Source organism: Equus przewalskii, chromosome 22 (assembly GCF_037783145.1).
Source record: "Equus przewalskii isolate Varuska chromosome 22, EquPr2, whole genome shotgun sequence".
In the NCBI taxonomy this organism is placed as follows: Eukaryota; Metazoa; Chordata; class Mammalia; order Perissodactyla; family Equidae; genus Equus; species Equus przewalskii.
In genome coordinates, this window is record NC_091852.1 from 47,717,057 (window position 1) to 47,743,299 (window position 26,243).

Genomic DNA, 26,243 nt, shown 5'->3' on the forward strand with positions numbered 1-26,243 from the left:
AGGATGGTCTGACTCCACAGCTCTAGAGATTTCACTTGCATGAAGGAAAGGAGGGCTACATTTACTAGTGAGCCAAGGTGAAGGAGCTAAAGCCAAAGGTCAGCCTGGAGGGACAGGTACAGCGGAGAGAGGAGACAAGTGATGGAGCAAGGTCCTTCAATTCTTTCCCTTTCTACTGGGTCTTTCCTTGAACAATTACATGTCGTATATTTAATAAAAAGCCTGTTGACTCCTGCAGCTACAGCCACACTCTAGTTCCCTTCAGAACAAACTCCTTGAAGGAGTTGCCCATACTTGCTGCCTCTACTTCCTCTTGTCCTATTGTCCCCTGAACACGTTCGAAAGGCTTTTTCTCCTCCATGCGCCACCAAAACTGCGCTTGTTCAGGCAACCAGGAGCCTCCACATTGCCACATCCACTGGTTGATTTAAGAATCAACCTCATCTTACTTGACCAAAACGAGCATTTAACACGGTTGATCACTCCCTCTTGCTGGTGACACTATCCTCATCTGGCTTCTGGGACACCATCTATCTTGATTCCAACTGATCCTTCTCGGTCCCCTTTGCTGGCTTGTCTTCTCCCTCCCTGCGACACTGATGGGCCACAGAGCTCGTGCCTAAGCCTGCCCTTCTTTTTACTTTTTACTTTATCTTCTACTCCTCTGCCCCACTGTCCCACTCCACTGACCCCCATGCTGTCCTTCCAATACACCAGCCATGCTCCTGCCTGTGAACCCCATGTTCCCTCTACCCCTAGATGTCCCTCACTTCATTCAGGGTTCTGACCACACCATAGAAAACAGCAGCCCCAGTTACTCCCTCACTCCTTACACGGCTTCATTTTTCTTCTAGCACGTATCACCACCTGACATATCACGTACGTATTTGTTAGTTTGTCCATTTTCTGTCTTCCTCCACTAGACTATGAGCTCCACATGAGCAGAGACTCAGTCTGTTATGTGTATTGCTGTATTATCTGCCTAGGAAAATGCCTAGCACAAAGTAGGTAATTAATAAGTAGTGGTTCAATGTCTAAATGAAAGGAGGCAGCAAGATGGGATCCAGAACCCAAGTCGAGAGGTTGGTCTTGGAAAGTAGAAGGCACAGCCCTTCCTCTCAGAAAAGAAGAAACAAGAGGAAGATGGGCCTTTGTTTGATAAGTTTAGTGATAGTTGGAGTTGGGGGCATTAGTCACTTTCAGACTTCAGAGGCTGTAATTGGGAAAGAGGGATGGTGGAGCAAGGTGATCCATTGAGAGTGAGGATAGATGAGATTAAGAAAGACTATGAAGAGGGGCTGGCCCTGTGGCCAAGCGGTTAAGTTTGCGTGCTCCGCTGCAGGCGGCCCAGTGTTTCGTTGGTTCGAATCCTGGGCGCAGACATGGCACTGCTCATCAAACCACGCTGAGACAGCATCCCACATGCCACAACTAGAAGGCCCCACAATGAAGAATATACAACTATGTACCAGGGGGCTTTGGAGAGAAAAAGGAAAAAAATAAAATCTTAAAAAAAAAAGAGAGAGAAAGAATATGAAGAAAGGAGTAAAGGTTATGAATTGCCACCAAGACAATTAGGGATAAGTAAAAAGATTGCCACACAGCTGTAGTCTAGGTGGCCCAGAACATCCAGGTCAATGGTTGGAACTCACACACCTGGACCTCAAGATAGTTGGAGGGTTAAAACTCCAGGTTTGGAAATCACTGGCATGTAGGTGGTACTGGAAGCTGGGAGCAGGAGCTAAATTAGCAAGGGCTTAGAACAAGTGAAAAACAGACCAAGGACACACCCCAGAAAATTGTCAACGTCCAAGGTGTGCATGAAGGATGCAGAGGTGCTGAAAAGATGGAGAAGGAGCCTGCTGAGCAGTAGGAGGGGAAGAGGAGAGACAGAGCAGGGAAATACAGGCAGGAGAGAGTTTCAAAAAGAGGGAGGAGTCACCAGTGTCAAGTGCCAGAAAGAGATCCAATGGAGGAAAAACAAATTATTCCAGTTGGTTATTAAAGAATTATGGGTTTGGCAATTATCTTGCTCCTAGATGTTTACTGCTTCTGTTGCACTAAAACAATGCTTAGTTTACTTGTTAAACTGCTAATCAGTAGTTTTCCAAGCAGGGCGGCACATTAGAATTCACCAGGGAGCTTTTAAAATACTAATGCCTACATTTTCCCCCTGAATAATTACAGCAAATGTGCGAGAGGTGGGGCCCAGGCATTAGTTTATTATGAAAGCCCCAGGGGATTGTAATGCACAGCCAGGATTGAGAAGTACTATGCTAGGAGAAACTGGGCTTTCTACAATAACTACATGGGGAGCCTCCATCCTAGCACATTTTGGGCAACCCTAGCCCCACCCAACAGGGCAGAGGACAGAAGGCTTTGGTCCTTGGGATAAGGGAAACAATCTCTTGGGATGCTCATGGACCTTGCCTAGGCACCTAAGCCTGGGGATATCATGCTCACTCTCTCTGCCAGGTACCATCTGTTTATTAGCTTCCTTGGTTGGGCAGATTCTTCAAACAAAGATCCTAGTCTATTCACATAATAATAACAGTAACAATAATAGTAATAATCACTGTTGAGCTCTTCATTGTACCAGGTACTTGCTAAGAGCATTACCTGCATTAACTCATTTAATATGACACTCCTATGAAATAGGTGCCATTTTTAATCCTTATTTCATGGGATAAAGAAAGTGAGGCTCATAAGGGACTTGCCAGGAAGCTAGAAAAAGGCAGAGCTGGGACACTAATCCAATTCCGGCTCACTCCAGAGCCCAAGCTCTGAGCCATGTCTACAGCATACTGCTCCACTCCTCTGCTGGGGTTGGAATCCTCTACCTGCCTGAGAGCCTCTCCCGACCCCCCTACCCCACAGCTTCCTAGGAGGACCACTCTCCCAGCTCCACCTCCCCCCTAGGCTGGGCACTTCCTTGTAAGACTCGTGCACAGCTGTCCAAGATCCAGTGCTGACATTAACTCCTTTCCTTGGCATGACAGGTAAAGATTTATCTTCTACCTTTAACCTTTGACACACGTTAACTTCTGTTAAAGGAACTCAGAGTTACCAAAATCCTAATGCAAGTGAAAACTGACCCTTAAAAGTCCACATAAGCAGAACGCAGAATTCTAAAACAAAGATGGAAAATTGTAATTTCCATGGCTTCAGCAATCAGCTCTCAGAAGAGAGCATTCCAGAGAAACAAGTTAAATAGAAATGCATGAGCTAACCAAATCAGTCTTTATTACTGACGTTGTATTTCAATAAGGCATTGCTAACTGTAGAGCAGGCAGTCGGTTTTTTGTTTCTCATGCACTAGGTATTGGGTTCTTTCTGCCACAAGTACTTCCAGGTGTTTGCTTTACTTCTCCATCTAAGCATCCATCACAAAGAGAAATTACTTCATGGGAACACTGTGCTCCCTGTGTGTTAATCTCTGACTCTTTGAAAGCTCCTAGCAAGCAGGAGGGATTTCCACAGGGGGCCCTTGGGCTTATAGTTATCACCCCTTTGGGATCCAATAACCAAACCAGCTATGAGGGGGTGCACCACTGAGACTTGCCCTGAATGTTCTTGTGAATCCACACCTGAATGGGTGCAGTTACTGAGGATTAGGACCCATCTTACCAAAGACATCATCACACCCACTGGACTAGCTTTGTTTGGATTTGTCTTGTATAAGAGTTTCTTTACTATTCAAACATGGGTCTTTGGGATGGGTTGTTTTTCCCTGCACCTCCCAATCAACTGCAGTGATCAAAAGAAACAATCATGCACTGATTCACTGGGGTTCTAAACAGAACTGCAGAACTGAACAATCTGGAATCATCTAGTTCCAGTTTCTCTGTCTTTCTTAACGTTAGCCCCACCACCAGGAAGATTTGGTTGAGCTTTATTTTCAGTAGCTTGAACTACCAAATCAATATGTCTGATTTTTGTTCATTTTACAAATAGGAAATTTGATGATAAAATCCAATATGCTTTCTCAGATCACACGCAATATGCGCTCTTTCAGGAGACCATCTCCAGTTCTGATATGCAACCTGTATCTGCCCCCTTGGACTCATTGATGTAGGATCCCTTTTTCATTTTAAAGGTAAGGAAACTAAAGCCCAGAGATGCCAGGATTCCAGAGGCCTGGGGATTTAAGTTCTTGAGGGCAAATAATGCTATGGCTGGGCTAGAGCAAAGGGCTCTCTAACACCACCGGCTAGTCCTTTCCACTCCACCACTGTCCCATGAACTGTACTTAACCCTTTCAAAGTCACCATTCTCATTTTGTGTTTTAGTAAGTTAATTCCTATCAATGATACAAATTATCAGAAGTGCACACGTGTGACTAAATCCCAAAGTGATGGGTATTATGGCACCATGGCTGCCTCTGTGGATGGGACATGCTGCATGTGAACATGCTTGCTTTATTTTCATCATCAGATGTGTCACTTGGTCTCCATGTTTTTATGGCACCAGAGCTCTTCAGGAAAGCTGGGCTCCCATCTCAAGATCCTGCCACGTCCCTTCCCTATGTTCTTTTTTCTCCATGTCTTCTCCCTAGGAGGCTTCATCTCCATCTATCTCCATCCCCAAATTTCTGTCTCCATATGAGTCTCTGTTCCAAGTTCCTGATTCCAAATGCCTACTGGATCATCTGCACCTGAAGCTGGATTCAGAAAAGCCAGAAAAATGCCAAGAAGTTGTTACTTGAGGCAACAGCTTACCCTTGTTGATATCTCTCTTTCTATGTAACATGAGCTCATGCTCAGTGGATGTGATGGCTTCAGAGTCAGCACTCATCGAGTTCCCCTCCCTCCTCACCGCCTTCCCTCTGCACACTCTGAGGGCAGGGACAGCTATTCCCAGGCTGCCCTGTAATCAGCTCCTCAGGAGGGAGACACAAGGAACGAGGCTCTTCTTCCTGTGGGAGAGGAGAAAAGAAATGAAGAAAAACAAAAACAACTTAGCATTAGAAATAATCCCAACAGAAGCATGTGCCAAACTTTTCCAGAGCAAAATATAACTTAACACCTCTGAAAGCTACCCTCACTTTCCCTGACTTATTAATTCATTTGTTCAACTAGTATTTACCGAGCACCTATCCTGTGCCAACCACATTCTAGGCACCCGGGATACAGCAGGGAGCAAGCGGACCAAGGCCCTGCCCCGGAGAAGCTTGTAGTCTAGAGGGAAGAGATAGACGGCAATCTATGTCAGTTTTTGATAAGACAAGAGAAGAAGAGAGCTTAGGAAAATCAGTCTGTATCAAAGACGGACTGTGGAATCTAAGCCAGGTGAAGAGGAAAGAGGGCTATGGAAGGGAGTGTGGAGGAATCCACTGAGTGAGGCCAGTGAATTGGACGTCCCAGCCTAATACTTTGGTGGAGTCGGGAAACTGAAAAGTAGGAGGTGGATCAAAGAGCAAGATGCTTACATGGACATTGTGGAGGGGATCCAGTTAGGGGTAATGATGATATCTCAGGTGTGATATAGAAAGGGGTAGCTGAGGCAGGTGAATGACAAGATCTTGGGAGAAGATAGAGGTCAAAGACCTGACAGGACAAGTACTGGACACATCATCCTCACAGATATTGAGATCACCCCAAATTATAATGGAAGTAGGGTTGGAGGGAGAGAAACAGCCCAGGGCTGAATCTGTGTTCCTCCACCAGAGAACTAAATGGGACTAAGGGAGTGAGTTAGAGCTTTAAACATGTCCCTCAATCTCTCTGGGTATCAGTTGCCTCATCTGAAAATGAAATGGCACAAATAAATAATCTACAAGGTGACTTCCAGCTAACAGCTCTAGTGTTGGAGGCCCACAAAGGGACAAAGTGAGAGGGTTGATACAACTCCTTGGCCTCCTGACAGGTAAAAAGGGCCAAATTAGCAAGTGTATCAACTTATCTGTTAAACAACATTTAAAATTACACTGTGAATTAGGCTTTCCTTTATGAGATCCACTTGGGAGCCCTTACTAAGTGCCTTAATTAACTAGGAGGGAATGAAAATTCAATTCTGCCACCAATACCTGTCTCTCTCTTCTTTCTACCATGTCATTCTCACCATTCAAGAGCTGACAGTGCTCCTTTCTGATCACATGTGACTTTCTCAACATAGCATTTGAGAATCCATCCTCCTAGACATCCAGTCGTTCCCAGTGCTCCCCAACATGGGCTGATTGACTCTAACAATGGTGGTCTGGCCCTTTACTCCCCACTGCCCCCACAATCCACACCTTCTCTCCCCAAACACGTACACACTGCTGTGGAGGACATGGTGATGTCAGCCTAGTCCCTGCCTTAGACGAGCTCCACATAAGGCTACTGCTCAGTGTAGAAATGACTTTGCTCATCTGCACTTGTCTAAGCGATATGGATGACAAATGGTGACTCGGATGTCCCAATCCCCATGAAGAGTGGTAGTGTGTTGTGTGGTTTTGTCTTCGGTCTTTGTGGGATTACACTTAAATGCATAGTTGATGTTGAAAATTAATTTACTTAAACATAGATTAAAGCTGAGCAGTAACCAGATAACTGGGGGCATGGGAATAGTCTACAAACCCAAATAGTATATTTATTGGTATAACGTAAATTCTCCGTTGCAGTCAAAATGTGCTGATTCCTCTGATCTGAAAGTTGAGGCAGCTTTTCTCACTACATACCTTCATCTCTCCTTCTGTTCCTCTTTGCATTTATTTAAAAGCAGCAAGATCACACGATGATGTTTGATTGTTCTGGTTGAAATTCCCATGTCCCTTAATTTATTTATTACACAGCAGAAGCACATGAAACTACTGGTCAAGGAAAACAATTCCCAAGGTTTTACATTTAAAATAATGAAATGAAAAAGTAATTCCAAAGAACCATACACCACCCTCACGCACCTCCTATTTCTCTTATAGATAATGTCTTTATGACAGTTTTGGTCTCTGTTGATAATGTGTTTAATTTTTGCAATCTGTTGGAATTTATAAACCTGGAGGGAAATTTCTTAAAATAAATAAACAGAACCTAAGGGTGAGAAGAGTTTATTTAAAGACTCCTATCCTGAGGCACAAAATGCACACTTTAACATCATTATGATTAGAATGTGGTCAAATGAAACAAATCCCAAAGGATCCCGTGTTCCAAATGTAGCCAGAGTATTTTTAGCCCTCAACTCAATATGCCTACATTTGGATGGGGGAATTCACTTTAATACCCAGAAGACTTTACAGTGTGGAGTCTTCGTTCAGTGCTCTTTCAAACCAAAAGTATATGCTATTCAAATGTAGACAGACAGATAGATGATAGATAATCAGATAGATAGACAGATAGATAATATGTGTCTCATTCTCTCTTAAACATATATGAAAAATTCAGCCAGAGCATCATTCTCTGGCTAGGGTAGGGTGCACCATTCATTGCTGAGCAATGGAGAAACAGACTGCCTGATGTTTCACTTGAAAATATGATCAATAGAGTCTCACCGAGACTGGGTCGGTTCGTGTGGCAATCTCCAACAAATCGATGGGCTGTGAAAAGACACACAGATCTTTTTGACGTGAAATCCCTCATCCAGAGCAAATTAGGAACCCGCATGGATTGCTCTTCTCTGTGAAATGCGGAGCCACTGTTCGCAGGAACAGTGGAGACGTTGCTTTAGGGGAGCTCAGCTATACCCACATTTGTGAATGCTGTGAGGTCATAATTGTCCAGAAAAAAGCTGAATATTTCTTCCAAATAAATCTGATTCACTTGTACATATGTCACATTTGTTAAATAAAATTGTGTTCATAGACTTGTCTATAATTACAGACTAGAAGTTATGCTATTTACATTACTAATATCCGACACTTTATGGATAACAACCTGAACTCTTTAGTTAGACTCAGTGAGACATCTTGATAGAAATACTTTTCCCAATTCCTCATTTGCCTGTTAATTTTCATTGTGGTGTGATATAAGCATATATGGGTGTTTCATTTTTTCATATTAAAAATTTAAAATTGTCCCAAATTAATTTTATTTAAGGTGTGCACTAGGCATCTAATGCTATTTTTGCCAAATGGTTAGTCAGTTATCATGAATCCTTTATTCAAACAACCTCTCCTTTCCTCACTCACTTGAAATTCCATTTTTAGCAAAAACTAAATTGTCTTATCTGCTTTGGCCAATTCAGAACTATGTCTTCTGATCCCTTTATCTATCCATCCAGGCACTCGTATCATACTAATTTTCTAACTTTTTACTGAAGTATATGTAGAAAAGTGCACAGATCTTAAGTATACAGCTCGATGAATTTTTATGAACTGAACACACTTGTGACACCAGCATCCAGATTAGAAACTGAACACCCCCAGCCCCCCAGAACCCCCCCTCCAGCTCCCGTCCACTCGCTCTCCCCATGCACAGGATAACCACTGTCTGGCCTTCCAACAGCAGAGGTTCACGTGACAATCCATCTACCCATCTGTCTATATTTGTCCTTTGTATAAATGGAGTCATGCAGCAGTATCAAGCTATTTTAATTATTATAATTTTATAATGTTTTAGTCATTTTCTAACTTCTTCTTGGTTAGTCTCCCATAGTTCATGTTGACCTGTGAACTTTATCTGTGCCCTCTGCTCCCAGAAAACAGCAATGATCAGCTTCTGAGAACCTCATAACGTGGTCCCAAATCCACTTCCTTCCATCTTTTCCCCTTTTTTAAATTTGGTTTGTTCATTTGTTTGTTTTGTTTTTATGGCGAAAGCAGAAAGAAGGATGCAAAGCAAGTCGCAGTTTGGCTCATTTCCTTGCTGTCCAGTCCTCTGATGGTTGTCACTTAATCAGAAAAAGGATTCTTAGCAACCAGACTCAGAAGTACGCCCCGCCCCCCGGTGCTTCCAGAGCATTAGGCTTAGAGCTTTATGGCCCCATGATCCACACCCTCCTTCCCCAGACCTCGGCTTCTGTCAGCTGAGAAGTAATCTCCATTCCCAAATGCCTCCTCTGTTAAAGGCCTTTGTCCTTTCTTTCTGAACTTTTAAAACATTTGAACAAAAGAGAATATTTTTTAATTCACCTGCTCAGTGTTCAGTGAATAATTATACTAATGCTAAACTGTTTGTATAAGACTTTCTCTACTGATAGACAACAAACAGCCTGTGTTTCTAAGCTTCCGTCTATAAGATTCCCACATTCAACCCAATGGAGCCACACGAAGTCTACTCATGATGGCACCCTCTCACCCAAAATGTTGCAATTTCATTCTAACCATTTAATTTTTCTCTGAGACAACAGACAAAAATGAAGATTACACTTCTATTACAAGAATATATATTCCAATTTTTTGACCTTCTACTTTTTCTTTAGTCTTATCTGATAATCTGAGATTATGTCTCTAAGAGATCAAAATAGATGTTATATCAAAACTAACCACTTTATGCCTGGAGACACTCTCTTATTATCTTGGAATTGTGAATAATAGCCTTACAGTGCTCATGTTTAACCAACCTTTTATGAATTCACGCAGAGTTCATCAACATTATACTGTTTCATCCCTGAGTCTTCACCCTTGATGCCGCCTCTGCCCTGAGCACCCACAACATGTTGGACAAGTGTGCCTTTGACCTAGTTTTGAATCCCTGCTCTGCCACTCATCAGCTGTGTAACTCACAGATTCCAATGCGATGGAGATGAAAACAGCGTTTACTTCACAAGCTTGATGAACGGATTAAATGAGGTCATGACATAGAGCATAGAACCTGGCAGGTGTGTGCTAATAATTGTCAGCTATTTTCATTATTATGATTCATATAATTCCCTTAGCTCCTCCTATTCATCTCTAGTATCCAGAACTCACCTCTCTCTGAGCAATTATCACCCTTGTGTTCATTGGCTTACTCCTCTAATTCCATCTATTCCCCAAGGGCAGAACCGGTCTTATTTGATTTTTTATTCCTAGTGTGCAGAACTGTGCCATGCTCAGAATAAGACTTCATTAAGGATAATTAAAGGAAGAAGGGCTAATGGATGGAGAAAGGGAGTAAAAAGACCAAGGACCACCTGTACACCTCTCCTGGTGCGGCTTGTTCATAATCTGACACGAAATGAGCTTCTGGGGCCAGATACATCTGCTTCAGGCACTGTTGGTATGAACTACAATTCTCATTGGAATTTTCTTTTCTGTACAATTGCAAACCAAAGTCTACCACTAAAGAAAAGAAGTCCATTTTCAAGGAGGATGTACAATCTTGTAAAACTGCTGAGCATCAGAAGCATCATCATCATAATTGACCTAGATGTCATTGTGATTTAAGGTCATGTTAAGTCCCTGAAGAATGGAAAGGACAGAACTCATGGAGAAGTAAAAAAAGCAGAAGAAGAAGAAGAACCTCCTAAGACTGAACTAACTGAGAAGCTTTCTGTGCCTGACCAAACTTGGACTGAAAGGCAATGCGCAAACAAAATGAAAATTAAAAATAAAGGTAACATATGAGGAACGAGAAGACAACATGAAAAACGAGTCCATTTTCATTCAAAGAGCATTGTCCAAATCTAAGCGCTAATCCACAAACTCCAGATTATCTGCATGACTGTATTTTAAGACGATTACTATAGCAATACTCATCTGCCTCTTTGCCAGCTTGTAGGTTCCCAAGAGCCGGGATGAAGGGGGAAATCTGAACAAAGCAGAGAGAGTGCGTTCTTAGGTCCAGGTGCACGATGTACTTCAGAGCCACCCCAAAATTACCAGGGAATTATCACCGACTCCGTAATCCACAGCTTTTCCCCCTTTTGTTAACTCTGAGCAGACCACATTAGCCAAACAAGTCTTGGGAGAACACAGTGGTCTGGGAGCAAAGGAACAGACTAGGTTAAATCTTCACACATGTAGCAGGATGAGCTAAGAGAGGCCATGCATCCAGACCATCTTACTCCTTAGAGTCCCTGCATCCACTACACCTCCTTTCTCCTTCGTCCCCCCGGCATTCTGTCATCCGCCAACCTCCAGGTGACTCCTCCACTCCCACCTTGGACTTAGTTTTTACCTGTCATTGATGCATGTCTCTTTTTGTCTTACCTTTTTTATTATAAAATATTCCAAACATTCACAAAAATAAAAAGACCATAAATAAACCCCACATACTCACCACCTAGATTCAACAATCACCAACAGTCTGGCATTTGTGTTTCATCCAAACCTCCAACCCAGTTGTTTCGTTTTGTTTTACTGGGGTATTTTAAAGTAAATCCCAAGAACTTTATCATTTCACCTGAAAAGAATTTCAATCCATACCCAACAAACGTGCAAGTTCAGCGGCAGGGCCACCACTGCACAAGCCCAAGCGGCATCCTTCACACCCTTCTCCATGCAGTGCACAGCCTGAGCAGCCATACATGGCAGCCCTGTGCACTTACTACAGAGCAAGGGTCTGCAAACTTTTCCATTAAAGGCCAAATAGTTGAGTATTTTAGGCTCTGTATCAATTACTGAACTCTGCCATTGTAGCACAAAAGCAGTCACAGAAAATATGTAAACAAATGAGCATAGCTGTGTTTCAATAAAATTTTATTTACAAAAACAGGTTGCCAAAGGAAAAGAACAGGCTGTAGTTTGCTGACCTCCCCTCCCACACCAGCATATAGGAATGATTCCATAAGTGATAGCTGTTATGAGAACTGATCAGACCATGTCTAAAAAGTGTTCTTGAATGAAATACACCCTGTAGCTGGGAAAATACGTATACCAATATGATGCTTTTCCCTTTATCTGGAATTTTAGAAACCCAGACGTCATCAATCACACAGTTAGTAGATTTTAGCTTCAACAGTATATCTTGTGCTGATGGAGAAAGGCCATTCCTTGCGCAACGTCCAAGGCAAAGGAAAACCTGAGACACACAAAAGGCCTGTGTGAGCTAAGAGCGGTATTCAGGCCTGAAATGTTCTCCGAAGGGCCACACTTTAGTCAACGCCAGAACAAAATCAAAGAGCTTGTGCAAAAAGAACAAAGCTCCCCACGTGTTTTGAAGAGGAATTTACATGGCATAAATGACTGACGTCCCTCAACGGTGCTCCAAAACCAGATATAGACAGAGAAAAGGAAAAGAAGAAGGAGACGGAGGGGGAGATTAAGGAAAAGAAAGAGGAGCAGGAAGAGAAAGGAAGCAGAGCTTCAGGCACAGACATTTTCAGGAAACTCCTTGAATCCAGCTTTCTTAAGGTGTTACTGAGCTCTATCTCTTCCACTTCCTGAACATGGAAGGGTTTCCAAAAGAAAGTATTGTCCAGAAGAGTAACCAACAGAATCTGTCTGTGTACTTACAGCTGCCATGAAAGCGCCAACCCTGATCCAAAGCAGAAGACATTACAAGATCTCCAGCCTAACACTGTGGGACTCAGTGACAATTCCCCCTGACTTCTGGGCCATCTCCAAGTTTGTGCCTACATAAGTTCTGGCTTGGCCTCTTGGCCTGTTCCCCACCTCACACACCTATTCAGGCAACTGAGTCCTGCGCTGGAGCACATCTAAGAACCCAGACTAGAACCCCAGATCAGGAACCCTGCTCGGTTCCTGAAAGTCCTCAACCCATGAAGGACTGGTGTGTAGGCCTGCATCCAGCCCTACTTCTGCCAGTGGGTGTTTGTGCCAGCCTGGCATGGATCTCTGGACATGGCCAGTGCCTCAGACCATCTGTCACTGACAATAATCCTAACCCTTCCTACCAGTGATCTGCGTCTTCAGCCTCTCTTCATTCCTTACCGGTACTTCCTTCTCCTAAGCATGTAAATGTCTCCTCCATCTTAAAATAATCTCCCCTCAGCCATATCTTCACAGCCAAAATCCTATAAAGGCTTGTCACTTCCTTCCTCCACTTCCCACTCTAATCCAAAATTTGCCCACCTTTGCTCCACTGCAATGGATCTAGCTAAGACTCCTAACAAATTCCGTGTGACCAAACTCAACACACAGTTTTCACTCCTTGATGATCTTGACCTCTGTGGCCCTTGACAGTGTTGGATCATTCATCCCCAAATACTCATTTTTGGCCTCCTTGCCATGTCTAACCACCCCTTCTCAGGCTCTTAAATGGGACCTCTTTCCTCTGTTCTCTCTCGTCTTCCCACACACAAGCCTTAAATGTTAATATTCCCTAGGGTTCCAAACTCATTTCTCTTCTCTTCCCACGCTTCCCTTCATTGACTCTTAGTGTCTCAAAAGTCATCTATAAGCTATTGACTCCTAAATATTTATCTCCAGTCCAGACCACTCCCCTGAGTTCCAGACAAAATGCTAAAGAGCTCTAAACTAGACGTCTCTAATCGAATGTCCAAGAGAGTTAAATTCAACATATGTATAGGTGATCTCACCATCTTGTCCACAACCTTCTGCTCCTGCTGAGTTCCCTAGGTCAGCATGTCCCAGACCATGTACTACAGAATACCTCTCTCTCAAGATGGGCCAGGAAAGCAAGAAGCAAATAGTTTGGAACACCGTCTTGAAGATTTTCAATGAACATTAGCCTATTCAGGACTAAACATGCAAGACTTGTCTAAGTTTGTTACTATTGTACTTCCCAAACACATTTCTCCACAGAAACTAGTGTTTCAGTTAACACCTCGTCGTGGCCCATTCAGCCAGTGGTCGTTCCACAAAGCACACTGAGAGAAATCTCACCCTACCTCATAAATGACATTGCCCTCTCCCGAGTTGTCCCACCAGAATACAGAAACCATCCCTTACTCCTCCTTCTCCCTCAACTCTCAACATCCAGCCAGTCACCTGGTCCTCTCAATTTTGCCTCCTTCGTGTCTCTCCAATGCATCTTTCTCTTCACCTCCAAAGCCATTGCCTTTCTGGCCACCAGCACTGTTGGCCAGAATGACTGCAGTGAACTGATAGTTCATCTCACTGCCAACTGTCTTTCCCATTTCAATTGCTATTCCCTGTGCTGGAGTGATCTTTCTAAAATGAAAATCTGATCATGATATTACCCTAACTTTAAATACTTGACTGGCTGTTCAAGGTACCCTTTCTGGTCTGGCCTTGCTTATCTTTCTGATATAATTTCTCACCACTCCTACCTCCCTTCCCCAACTTCATCTCTAAGTTCTGGCCATATTAGTCTGTTTACAGTCTCAGACTGGACCATCCTCTCTTACTTCTTACACACGCTGTTCTGTCTGCTTGAAATGACCTCTCTTCTCTCCGTCTCCTGACAAACTTCTATTCTTCCTCAGCTCACCTCCCCTGAGAAAACGTCCGTGGCCCATTCCCCATGCCCAGCCAGAACTAGATGCCACTCCTGTGCACCTGACACTTCCCTAGGGCTTCCATCAACTGTTCTAGACTCTTCTTATCTGTCTTCCCTGCCAGTCTAAGATGTTTTTGAGGGCAGGGGATATTTATTTATATTTGTAACCTTCAGTGTCTCGCACAGTGTTTGTTAGTTAAATTAATTAGACCTAGGCAGTGCCTACTACTTGCCAGCACTGCTTGCTGTTGCCTATAGCTATACTCTTCAGAAGTCAAACAGGACTTTCTGACAGCATCTCTAGCCAGGTCTCCCCTCAGCACCAGTGAGTGGGCCTAGTTCAAAATCCTATTCCCTCTGGGCCTCCTTGTCTAGATACAATGACCCACCCATTCCCATGCATGCCCCAGGTTATAACACAAATCCTCTTCCAAGATAAGCGTTCAGATGGCAGTAGATCCTTAGGCATGTGGATGGAAAGAGAGCTTTTTGTAGGATTTCACTAGTTGTGTCTCCTACCACTCAAATGCCCAGCTCCAGTTGGAAACCCCAGTTGAGAGGAACATCCTCACTGAACGTCCTCACTGACAGAACACTTCCCTTTGGGCAGTATTCTTTCACAATAACCCCATCTGGTGCTTCAAGGCAGCCGCTAATGAATCTGCAAGTGTTTCCATGATCTAATTCTCTGGGAAAATCAATACTACAGGCCAGAAAGGATTATGTGGAACACGATCTCCTAATTCCCACTTTAAAATTGACCTAGTTTTTCTGACCACATAAAGGGAAATATATCCTCCTGGATTTAGTGTTGTGCACACAAATAAAGCTTGTAAATCCACCTACTGTGATGCAGAATAAAGTATCTAGAAAAAAAATGCCATCATCATCATAAGTTATTCTAGGCCAAGCACCTTACATCCAATATCTCTACTCTGCACAACAACTCTGACTGGCAGCGATGATTATCTCCTCTCTAAACGAGGAAACTGAGGCTCAGAGAGGTAGTGACTTGGTCGAGCTCCCCCACGGGTAAGACAGCCAAATCCTAGCCTGACTTGGCCTAATTCCAAAATTCACTGCTGGTTTTTCAACATTGCCATTGTGCATTCCAAGATAAAATACAAATACAAAGAGAAAAGTTCTTACATTGAGAAAAGTTTTTCTCAAAAATGCTGCTTTGGAAACGAAAGGCGATTTCCACAAACCAGGTAGTCACAGACGTTTCAGTCTTTCCACAACTGCCTCTCAGACATATGCTTTTCTTTAGGTTGGCGTCCCCCACCCCCACTCCCAGAGCGGGAGAAGGCTCGCCCTGAGTTCCAGGCGTGCAGCTGGCGTGTCGGCGTGGTTAATTACTACATCTGCACCATCAGCGCGGAGGCACAGGTGCTGCTTTGCATAAACCAAAGATTGACTTGCAGATGATCCATGGGGAGTCCTCCAGTCGTAACACTGTTCTCCAATCAAAATTCCACCATCTTTTCGGCTGAAAGCTTATTTCCCCAATCACCAGTCCTTGGATTAGATCACAAATGAGCCATCCTCCAAGACATTGCACAGCAGCATTATTTTTCAAAACTAATGCTGGTGAGGAGAGGACTATTTATGCTTGTTGTACAGTTCCAGCTGGTAGATGAAAGGCCTTCTGCTTCCTCTCCCCTCTCTTAGGAGGGTTAGATGGAATGCTCTGGTCTCTCCTGTTAAAAAGAAACAACAGGCCCCAAATGGAGTCCCTTGTGCTGAACCCCACCAAGACTTAATCCCGAACCTGACTGCAGTTTCAGCGTCTCCCAGGAGTGAAATTTTAAGCCAATCAGTCTGGAATTTCCTGGCCAGCCCTAAGGGAAGGTGACCTTGCCTGAAATAAGCCACTCTTTTCTTTGTCCCATCCTCTTTCTACCTATAAAAACCTTCCATTTTGTAAACTCTTAGGAGCTCCCATCTATTTGCTGGATGGGATGCTGCCCAATTCACGAATTGCTGAATAAGGCGAATTCAATCTTTAAATTTACTCGGTTGAATTTTTGTTCTTTAACACTGACTCACTTTCCACTGAGGGAGTAGACCGTCTGATGGGTGAGAGCTCACACTCACTGGGCTGCAGTCACTGGCGGGCAGCATCACTGGGTCAAAGACCACCTCTTCTGTTTTGCTCCATGTAGGAAGCACCCCGGGCAGTCTCTCCAGGTGGGGCAGGCCTGCCATTCTTCTTGTTCAACCATTGAGCGGGTGTGGCAGGCCTGTAGTTCTGGCATGTGGATGGTTAGATAAGTGACTTTGCATCTGCTCTGCAGGCCCAGTTACTCACTAGCTCACTCTGTCACGTGGCTGAGCTTGTGAACCTTACGACTTAGATTTGACGTGGTGGAAGCATGCTCTTCAGTTTCACCCCCGAGTCAGGTTCTCCAATCCCACTTTTATTATCAAAGTTTACTTTGAGTATCAGGAGCTTGCCTGTCTATGAAAAAAGTGGTACTTTGCTCTCTGACTATTATTTCTCATGGTCAGAATCAGAAAGAGAAGGAGAGATGAATAGCAATCGGAACATCTAACAACTGAGCTCTTGGAAACCAGGTTCTGAAAATACTCTCTATCAACGTTAGCATGGCACTGAGTGAAGACACATAAGGAAACCCCTCCTGACCTCAAGATGAGATATTTAAAATACCTGAAGTATGGCATATTGAAAGAACAATCTTTTATGCCCTGCTTTATAATCCATGATCTGCTTTTTGTATACACATCAAGTCAATGATGCTTTGGTTTGCTGAACCGGGCAACACAGAGCCCTTTGCAAAGGTGTAGACCTGGGAGTTAAACGGTGTGTGGCCGCCAGGTACTGCAGGCTGCTCCGTACCTGGAAGACCAGTTTCAGTGTCAGGACTATTTCACAAAACTGCAAACTTGCACCCAACCCAGTCTCTCCTAATCAATATAAACTGCTGCCAACCCAGCGTCCCACCACTCACTACTTGCCTTTTTTTTATTTGAAGAGAAAAGAAGACTGACACATTGTGCCATTAGTCTTAGGAGTAAGAAAGGAGGGAAAAAGCAATGTGCCTGCTTCCTTCTCTCCTCCCTCTCCTGAATCTAAAGTCAGCTGTATAGGGTGGGGAGGGGTGGCAGGCAGTAGAAAGAAGCTAAATCACTGAGGGGAGATGCAATCATGATTTCTGCAAATGTTTAGGTTTCTGGCACAACCTGTTCACAAAATAAAGCCTTCGGTATTAAAGAAAATGAAGACTTTTTGAATAATAAAAACTATCGCACCTTTGCTGCCACCAACCTTCTAATTCTCTAAACACATGTGGTATTAATTTTATCAAGCTCTCTTACGTTGATCATTATACCAGTTTTCTATCCTCAGTATGCCTTGATTTATCCTTTGCCATGATGGGTTAAATATAAAATATAATGTGAATCAATGAAAAATAAGAAAGGCTATTGCGTTTGTCCTTGTGTACCAACTCTGAGAGACGACTGGTAATGACTAACCGAAGCATTATGTTGAGAAGGATTCTGAGGCCTATTCAGGCTCAGAGGAAAAGGTGGAAATAAGAGGGTCCATGGATGTAAGCAAGGTCCATGGGCACGGGCATTGCACATATTTTCCATCCTTGATAGAAACAGGTCTCATCCTTGAGTCCAAAAAGCAAATTCGCAGGGACATAGGTGAGGAGGTCTATGTTGCAATAAGATAAGGGAAGATTTAGAGTTTGAACTGATAACAAGCTCAATATCAGCCTGCAACGTGAAGGTGCCAACAGGCAGGCTGGTGCTCCTTAGGGTGGCACGGGCAGAGGCATACAGTCCAAAGTTAGGGAGGTGCGTTCTGCTCCACACTGGCAGGGTCATGGTGGGAGTTCTGGGTTCCAGTCTGGATGCCACACTTGGAAAGAGATGTTAGTCCACAGGCTGGAGAGCAGAGCGCTCAATAAAGGGCTTTGCAATCTGTGATCTATGAGAAAAAACAAGGATGTTCAGCCTGGTGAAGAGAAAGCTTAAGGGAGTCCTGATACCCATCCTTCCCAGAAACCCAGCATGCCGCAGCCCCCAAAGTCGACCGCCTGAGGTCTCCAACGCCACTAATTTGTCTAATTAGGTAGCCCACCTGAGCTCTCTGGTGTATTTACCTGCCTGTCACTACCATGGTCTGCCTGCTGCGCCCAGATGTCGAGTGAGTAGACTGGGATCAATTAGCAAGTGTAATTAAAGCTGAATGTAATTAACAACACAATAGTGAGATATTCCTGTTTAATTTCCTGAAATCGGGAGACTTTGACGTTCCTGACAGAAGATAATAAATATAAATAAAGCTCCTAAAATCAAATGAGCATTTGGGTCACATCCAAATAATTGTTCACCAAACCATTGCTACCGAGTAGAAATTCACTGGCCCACACCCATGTACATTAAGTAGCTTAGTTAATGATCACGCGATCCACCACCATTAGACTTGGATCCCCCAGCCCCGCGAATCTTAAAAAATAGATAGCTGAGGACTGCACAACAATTTGAATGTACTTAATGCCACTGAACTGTACACTTGGAAATGGTTAAAATGGTAAATTTTATGTCGTGTATATTTTACCACAATAAACAGAAAAGTAAAAACAAAAAACAGCGTGGTGTAGGGGTAAAAGTACAGGCTTTTAAGTCCGTCAGAGAGAGGCATAAATTCTGGCTGGGCCGCTTACTGGCTGCTGTGACCTCAAGCAAGTTGATAAACCTCTCTGAATCCCAGTTTCCTCCTCTGCAAGATGGAGTCGTCACGTCTACCCATCAAAGGAGGCGAGTAGTTGGAGGTAAGGAGAAGAAACGGTGCGTAGAAAGCACCCAGTGGCTGACACGGCAGCTGAGGATTGATTAGACTCAGCATAAGGACCAGTGGGTGGAAGTTGCAGGAAGACCCACTGGCGTTCAGGACAAGGAAGACTTGCTAACTTGGCATCGCCCAACAGTGGAAGAGGCACCCCCACAGAGAGACTAGCTCTGCAAAACCACAGCTGTGGAGAAACGATAACCCAGGAACCAGAGGTTCAAAGACAATGGTTCCCTCCCCAAAATTAGGCTCCTAATCCATTCCATCAGATGAAGGCTACCTGTGCACGGCAAACAATCTTCGTGCAGCTCAGGCTTCCCAATAGGGGTCCCTCCTCGAGGCCGCCAGCTCCAGGTCTCTGCTTATCCCACGTGCCTCACTTCCCTACGGAGCACCTTGGAGAGAGTGAATGTCTTCTTCTTGGTCCTCCTGATGCCACAGTCCTACCATCACTGAAACAAGAAAAGCCACTTCAGCTCTTATTTGTATGCGATCAGAACTGTGTTCCCCCATCCATGGGTAAAGCTGAAGCAGTGTCCTCCTAGGACAAGCTGGTTTGGTGGGCACAGCATTTGCCTGAGTGTGGGAAACACTCAGTTTGGGGGAGGCTCAGGACGTTGGAGCTGGAACACAGCACGCTGCAGCCCTTCCCGCTGCAAACCTTACTAACGGGTCGAGTTGTCAGTTTCAAGCCTCTGAGGGGAGGCAGGGGTGAGGAGGCAGAGGTGGGGATTACCCCTTTAGGCCGCAGTTTTGCTAACATTTCTTGGATGGTTTTCCAGCTTCTCCAGGCGTCACCTTCTCAGCGCTCCCACAGAATTGTATAAATCCCTCTTAATGCCTTATTTTGGACTGTCTGCTTAAGTATCCAGGTCTCTAGACATTGCAAGCAACCTGAGGATAGGAACTATGTGGGGGATTTTGTTTGTATTCCCTGCACCTTCCAAAAGCCAAGTACAGAGTACGCTTTTGATGTAAGGTCATCGAATAAATTGGATAGAGAGCCGGGGCCGAACGGGCTGAGGAAGGACGAAAGAAAGAGCAGGGAACAACCACGGGGCACGGACTCCTTGCTTTCCACACTTTCTCTTGGGTGATGGTTTATTCCTAATAAGAACCCAACCAGGACAGACACTATTATTATTTTCTTTGAACAAAACAATGCGGTAAAGTAGCTTGCCCAGAGATAACCATTAATGAGTGAGGAGTCAAGATCCACCCACACCTGCCTGTTCCAAAGCCCAGGTCGTTTTCTCTGAGAAAATAGAAGCCAGCCCAACCCCTTTCCCTGGCGGCTCTGCCCTCTCTCCGCTCTGCATGACTCCCTCCCCGTCCCTACAGCCTCTCCAACGACCCAGAGTCCTGTTAGTGTTACTACAATTCCAGGTCCCAAGGATCTAGCCGAGGCATTCCTGTGCTCTTCAAGAAGGAACTATCTAAGAGAATGAATTAGTATACATGAGCTGGGTAATACTTCCGTTCTCAAAAAAATGATGAATACCTTTGCTGTGAAAATCAGAGGGAATAAATTTCCAGCTGTGCTTTGTTAAAACAAAACAGCTCTAATAAACTAAATCCTAGCACACTCAAGTGAAAACTGGAATAAAGATAGAACTTGAATTGGGACCGCAAAGTGAAAAGATTATGTCCTACTGTCAGTGACTCCAAATATTTTTAGATTATTCCACTTTGCAGGGTGCAAACCATTTCGAGACATGTTCATCTCATTTGATCTTCCTCGAAGAATCAAGTGAGTTAAATATTTTCATCTTTTAATGCAGACAATCAATATTTTCCTTTTGAGTTGATCCATAACGCTTTTTGAGTTTATCCAAAGCCTGTAAACTCCTTTCTAAAAATTTGTTTGGCTTGCATTTTTTACAGTGGATTATGTAAACCATCTAAAATTAACTTAGGAAATGGAGTGAGGTGAGAACATAATTTGATTTTTCCCAAAAGGCTAATCTGTTGTTGCAGCACAGTTTATGGAACAAACATTCCTTCCCTCACTGGTACTTGTGCATTTATTTCATGTGCATCCATTTGTCCATTTCAAACTTATCTACTCTATTCCAAATCTATTTGCCAAGTCTTTTTCCAGTAACACATTCTTCTAACTACTTTAATTTCCTATTTTTTTAAATATCAAAGAGTGAAAGTACTCTCCATTGGTACTATTTTTCCCAAAAGAAAATGTCCCTGGATATTCTCATCTGTTGCTTTTTCCCAATGACGTTGAGAATCATTTTGTTAGCATGGCCCGAGGCTTCCAAGGCGGGAGCAAGCGATGGGCACCCACAGGCGCCTCCCCGTCTCTCCGGGAAGCTGCTCTTTGAGGCAAAGATAGTCAGCCCACGAATCGTTTTCCTCAACCCAACTTCACTGTTCCTACAATTTTTGAAAATCTGTATTTTCAGAAGCTTCTTTCACATCAAGCAGAACTTACCAAAACCTGTTCTAGCTGAAGCTATAGCAGGCCGGTTAGAATGAGCTGGATGGTTATGGTAAGCGCGGGGGATTTCTGAGAAACGGCGCTGCTTAATCACAATGCCTGTGACGCTCGTGGAAGACAATCTCAAAATTACTCAGAAATCTAAAGGGAAAAAGGTGTCAGAGAGGTACCTTTAAGGTGAATCGTTTCACTACAAAAACCTGGCTGCCTTGTCTTGGGATAAGAGAATATTCTCAGTTAAATAGACTTCCTCCGCAATCGTTGACAGAATAAAGGCCAAATAAAATAGTCTCCATAGCAGATTTAAATCATACCCAAAACTGTCAATTTGAGTTTTGAGCATTCATCCTTTTCTTTGTTTTTTAGGGATTTTCTTAAGAAGCTAGGTAAAGATGAGTCAGGTCTGTGAAACAGATGCCTTAACCACGATAACCGTTACTCTAATGGGAAGGCAGAAGGGATCACACCAGGCCCTCTGCTAAGCAACCTGCCCCCATGGGACCCGGAAGTCCAGACATTTCTAAGTTAAATTTGTACGACTTTGACCAGAGCTGGGAAACACCTGGCTTAACAGTAAGGGAATGTGCTTAGAATCCAAGAGACTTGAGTTCTAGTCTTGGCTCCACTCTATACTATTTGAAAGGCCTAGGTAAGCTTATTTAACAGCTCTGTGCCTCAGTTTCCCTGTATACAATGTTTGGAAAATAAAACTGACTTTGTAGGATTTAAGGTTTAGGGATAATGCATATAAAAGGCCTTGCACAGGGGCTGGCCCCGTGGCCGAGTGGTTAAGTTCGCGCGCTCCGCTGCAGGCAGCCCAGTGTTTCGTTGGTTCGAATCCTGGGCGCAGACATGGCACTGCTCATCAGACCACGCTGAGGCAGCGTCCCACATGCCACAACTAGAAGGACCCACAATGAGGAATATATACAACTATGTACCGGGGGGCTTTGGGGAGAAAAAGGAAATAATAAAATCTTTAAAAAAAAAAAAAAAAGGCCTTGCACAATACTTGGCATAAAGTAGGTTCCTAATTAATACTCATTATTAATGCCACCAATAATATGAATAGTCTGCTCACTGGAAAAAGTAAAAGAAAATCAACTATGCTGAGGGGAGAAAAGATTATAGACAATTCTCCCAGTCCTCAGAGTTTCTGCCTAGGAAACCAGTCCCTTCCTCTGGCTTAAAATGCATCTGCAGGAGTCCACTGGTGGCAGGTCAAACCTAGCACGAGGATGGGAGCACGCCCATGCCCCGTGCCAAACACACACTCAGGATCCAGCCTACTGGATCCCAGTCCGGGTGAAGTGCTGCTTCCCAGAGGAAGCTGGAGCAGCCGTGCAGATGCTGCCCTGCGACCCAGCTGGCATGGACTCCTCAGCCTCTGCAGACCCGCTGCCCAGGCTCCACACCACGGTCCAGTGAGCCACTTCTCAGCGGAAAAAACGAACCACCACATCAGTTTGTGCAGCCAACAAAGGAAACAAGTCAATCAGCAGACACTCCTTGAACAAGAATCCTTAATAATAATAACAGCCACCATTTATGTGCCAGACACTCCCGCCTGGCACTTCATAGGCCTCTTCTTGTTTATTATCACAAGAACCCTGAGAGATAGATATTGATATCATCATTTTACAGAGGAGGAAATGAAACTCAGAGAAATTCAAAGTAACTTGCCCAACATCCCACAGCTGCTAAGGGTCAGAGATAGGATTCCAACACCCATCTGTATGACTACAAAGCTCATTCTACCACACCACGCCAACTCTCCAAGAGCCCACGGACAGAGTTTGGCTGTTTTCTACACGGGCTTCCCAACCTGACTCATAGACTCTGACCTGCAGGGACCTGAGAGATTACACCAGTTATTAAGGCGTGGCCGCTCAGCTCCAAGGCACCTTCCACCTCCGGTCTTGTGATGCTCTACGGGACCCCACACACCCCATTGCTCCTTTGCCAGCTGCTTCCTGTGAGGCTTTTTCAAAGAGGCGGGGAGTGGTGCTAGAAGGAGAGACACAGGGTGAGGTGGCCTGCTACTTCCTGCCCGCTTCCCATTAGGTCAGCACGGCCCCAGGAACACTCCTTCTCTCCCCGGACCTCAGCGGCTCTGCCTACAGCATAGAGATCCTGCTTGGAGTTTCTCAGTGCCAGCCACACTGTACCACCCTCCCTCCCTTCCGGAGACACCAAGACCTACTGGTGCTGAGAGGAATGGGTCCCCTTCTCTAGGCTTCTAAGCTTCAACGGTCTCAACGTCTGCCCTCTGCTCCCCAGCCCCAAGGGCGACAGCTGCCCTCTGCAGCTGCTCCCTCTGTGCCCTCTGCATCTCCAGCTCTCCACTGCCTGGCCTAGAATTGTTTACACCAATTTCTCTGTGAAAATAACTGGCCTGGTTCCTATCTCCTGACTGGACCCTAACTGACACAAAGAATCATCTACTCTAATGCCTTCTAAGGGAGGAAACTGAGGCCCAGAGAAGTTGTGACTTGCTTAAGTTTACATAGCCAGTTAGTGTTAGAATTTATAACAATTCTAATTCACCATTTACATACTTAGAATGTGTTACAACCCAATGAGGTACATACCATCATCCCTACCAAACAGATGTGGAAATCGGAGCTTAAAAGTCATGTGATTTCCCCACTGCCACCCACCTAATGAGTAACAGAGGTACAATTTGAACTGAATTAGCCTAACTGCAAAATCAGGCCTCTTAACCCCTACTCCGTGCTCAGGGTCTTGTCTCCCCAAACCGAGAGACGCAGAGCTATAAACATCTCCGCATCTTCAAGGGCTGGTGGAGCTCCTAGCTGTGTGATCTCCCCCTCCCCTTCTAGAGCTGCTCTCTTGAAGCCGGTAATGTTTTCTTAGGACTCCTGGCATAGAATAGAAACCTAAATATCATTCCACCTACTAACATTTCTTTAACCAAGTCCCTAAACCAAAAGGGAAGAACACAGCTATCTCTGACATTGTCTGATTTGTCTCCCACGCTATCCAGGAATCTCCAGGATGACTGAAGCCCCTCTGGAGGACAATCATGATGACTCCAAGTCCTGAGCAATTCACAGACAAAAACAGAGGAGGACTGCTTGGTAATTAGGAAGGAGTAAGATCACAGTATGAAAGCTATGAACACCTTTCATAAGCCTCCTGTAGACTGGACTGCAAAATGAGAAAACTCCAATATGCTATTTACTGGTTATCGAAAAGTACAAAGCTGCACTTCAAAAACATCAATGAGTCTCTCGTTAATTCCTTCCGACAGGTGGAGTCCAACTAGGAGCTTCCAAGGAGCGGGCTTTGGAGTCCAGCCGCTCCCTGGACTGGGAGCTCCGCTGATCACAGCTAAGAGGCAGTCGGTAAATCACAGAAGGAGACTGATGGCTTCCATGCCAGGGATGCTGCCCGGAGGGGCCATGGGGGGAGTAGCAGCCGCTTGTTGTCTACTAACGACTCAACGTAGATGACCAGTGGCTCTTGTTGGGCTCAGTGCCCTTGTTTGTAGAAGCATCCTCAGAGAAATTCATCTTAGCTCTTAGCTCAAGCCCAGAATGGACGTTAAGGCAAAGGCCTCAGAGCATGCCAGAGCCTTGCTACCATCCCAGGGTTGAAGCTACCCACAAATCCAGGGGTAGAGAACATGATGATAACCAGCCATGGGCCTTTCCACGTGTCTTGAGCTTGAGCAGTCAGTTCCCTAAAGCCTTTGAAAGGTGTATTGCTTTCACTCAGTAACCACCTCTGGAGCTCTAACCAGGTGCTGGGCACTGACACAGTCAGCACATACATGCTGAGCACTTCCAAGGAGCTGGGTTTGACGTCCAGCCGCTCCCTGGACTGGGAGCTCCACTGGTCACAGCTAAGAGGCAGTCGGTAAATCACAGAAGGAGATTGATGGGTTCTATGCCAGGGATGCTGCTGGAAGCGGCCGTCCTGTCCTTTGCAAATGCTTCCAGGAGAGGAAGGACTCATGCCGAAAGGAGGGGGCCTTCTGGGCTCGTGTGTGACCTCTGCTCGGCACAGCGCCCTGGTTTCCACAGCTTTCCCAGTGCTGCACAGCGGGAGCAGTCTGGTTTACTAGAAAGAGCACTAGACCAGGAGCCAGAAGGTTTAAATCTGGACTCTGCCACTCATCCCTATACGACTTAGGCGAGTCACTTCGCCACCTCAGTTTTCTCATGTGCCCAAAGGAATCGATAGGTTAAGATGCCGTGAGATGAATCTAGTATGATTATTATGTAAATCTGGGGTAAGAAAGAAAAAATGTATTTTAGTCCTATTTAATTTAACCATTGTAGCAGACAAATGAAATTCCCTGATTCAAACAAGACATGGGGAAATTGAAACATGCAATCAGCCCAGGAAGAGGAGTTTATTGTCACAGATAGGTTTATTCTCAGGGCGGCTGCACCTTGCATTTTTGGTGTCCACTTCGTTCAGTGCCCAGTCCCAACATGCAGAATAGCCCCCACCACCCCCTCCAGAATCACTGGATCTGGGCAATGGAAGGGCCCTCAGCCCTTCTCATCCAGTGTCCTGCTCCCATGGGACGCTAGTCCCCAACATCCCGGTTGAGCCTTCCAGGGGTTGCTTGAAAGCATGCCAGGGTGAAGAGCTCACTTTAGTCACTCTGCCGCTCCACTCCCGCTGTGATGAGTAGAAACATGGCCCCAACCTCGCCTGATATCTCCGTGCTCCTAGTTCAGCCCCCCGAAGCTGCCTGAATTCACCTAGCCCC

At 44.8% G+C, this 26,243-nt stretch overlaps 1 long non-coding RNA gene across 1 annotated transcript in view; it reads right to left on the reverse strand.

Annotated features, from left to right (window-relative positions):
- Positions 1-26,243, reverse strand: part of LOC139078629 (uncharacterized) — a 63,834-nt gene that overhangs the window by 12,935 nt on the left and 24,656 nt on the right. Inside the window, exon 2 of the long non-coding RNA XR_011531652.1 lies at positions 4,719-4,915. This is a non-coding gene — a long non-coding RNA (uncharacterized lncRNA). The remainder of the gene's footprint in view (positions 1-4,718; positions 4,916-26,243) is intronic.